Source organism: Nematolebias whitei, chromosome 9 (assembly GCF_014905685.2).
Source record: "Nematolebias whitei isolate Nwh7 chromosome 9, NemWhi1, whole genome shotgun sequence".
In the NCBI taxonomy this organism is placed as follows: domain Eukaryota; kingdom Metazoa; phylum Chordata; class Actinopteri; order Cyprinodontiformes; family Rivulidae; genus Nematolebias; species Nematolebias whitei.
In genome coordinates, this window is record NC_056506.1 from 47,753,413 (window position 1) to 47,755,209 (window position 1,797).

Consider the following 1,797-nt stretch of genomic DNA (forward strand, 5'->3'; position numbering starts at 1 on the left):
GTTTATTGTAGGTCACGATAGTTTCGACCGTTCTCTCGTTGTTGTCGTAACACACTGAGGTAAAGTGAGCCTCACTCGGCTCCTTTTCAAAATAAAAGCTGAAAATAAAAGTTCTTAATACTTGGAAAAATTAATATTTAAAAGCTGTGTATAACTGAAAAAATATGAAAAAAAAAAAATAAAAGTTGTTATTAGCTGAAAAATAAATAAATAAAAGCTGTTAATTATATCTATGTCTTTCTGCCATGTCAGGGACCACTCTCACTTCAGACTGACTCTAGAAGACCCCAAGATGTTGCCCAACAATGTTGACCAACATCTGATGTTGACTTTCATTACTCAATAATGAGTAATAACTTATTCAATAAAAAGTCTGTAATTTGTCAATAATAGTCAATAATTCATTCAAGAATAGATTATGGGTGTTTGGTATGGCTCAGTGGCTAAAATGGGTTGGATGTTAGAGAAATTACTTAATTTTCAATTACCTGAATGCACAAATTCCTTCATTTATAGTTAAACTTTAGGAAATCAACTTTTTTTTTCTTGTGAAAAAAATATCAAAATTAACTTTAAAATCCAATCCAGGATTAAGTAACAACTAGCAACACCCTAACTGTACTGTGTTTTGTGTTTCCAACAGATGCTACGATGACTTCTAAAAATGGATGTCCCAATAAACACAATAAAAAATTTCAATGATGCATCAAATGTTGTCTGAGTATGTTTTAAGGTAATAAAAAAATGTGAAATCTGGAAAACAAAGAGAATTCCTGAATCTGTCTTGTGTGCTTTGATGTGTACATAAGTTTATTGGAGGTCCTGAAACAACTTTTCTGAGAACACAAAGATTTTTATTTTACCTTTGGCCAAGATGTCAGTTTGAAATCAGGCTGCTTACTGCAAAACCAAGAGGTTTTTTTAAGACAGACAGTCTTCATTTGTATTGTTTTGTCGACTAAGCTAAATGTAATTTCTAAAATATGGATAAATCTGATCTCATCATGCAGCATGAGCAACTGGGTACAGGTGTGAGGGCCAAAAGTCTGGTTATGTACTGACTCCTAAATGTGCTTGTTTTCTACTGAAACATGGAGTAGGGTTGACCTTTAAAATGTGAGACAGCTGAGGAAGTGAACCAGTAAACAGAAATACCTGCTCCAGGTGCAGAAATCTTACAGAAACTGACAAATCACTCATCTGCAGTGACTGCAAGTTGAACAAGAAAATGTGAAGTTAAAGGAAACCTCCTTTGTCCCAAGGCCAGTTTAAGTATCATTAATATTTTTCTTTCTTTATGAATCGATTGTAACTTTGTTCACATTTTTCAACAACCAAAATGGAATTTGTTTTTTTAATGTTATGGCTAGGTATTAAAAAAAAACCTAACATTTAGCTCTCCCCACTACCCAGTTATGTTGCTCTTATTTTGAAATGTAACCGGAAGTTCTGTGTTAAGAGAGTCGAAAAAAGAAGTTATGGAGACGCCGCGGCAGTATACTGGAGCGATGTCGAACCGAGACGCCGCTAATGTCGAACCGGTTAACACCATAGACATAATATGCCTGTGGTTAACACAATCTGCCAATAACGCCTTGTTTTTAGACATCATGTGTCTGTGGTTACGGCATTTTATCGTTCAGCCTTTTTTTTTCTATCGTTCAGCCTTTTTTTTTCTATCGTCCAATCAGATGTGGCCGTCCAGACACGCCCATTTTTCTATCGTCCAATCAGATGTGGCCGTCCAGACACGCCCATTTTTCTATCGTCCAATCAGATCCGGCCGGACAGAAACGC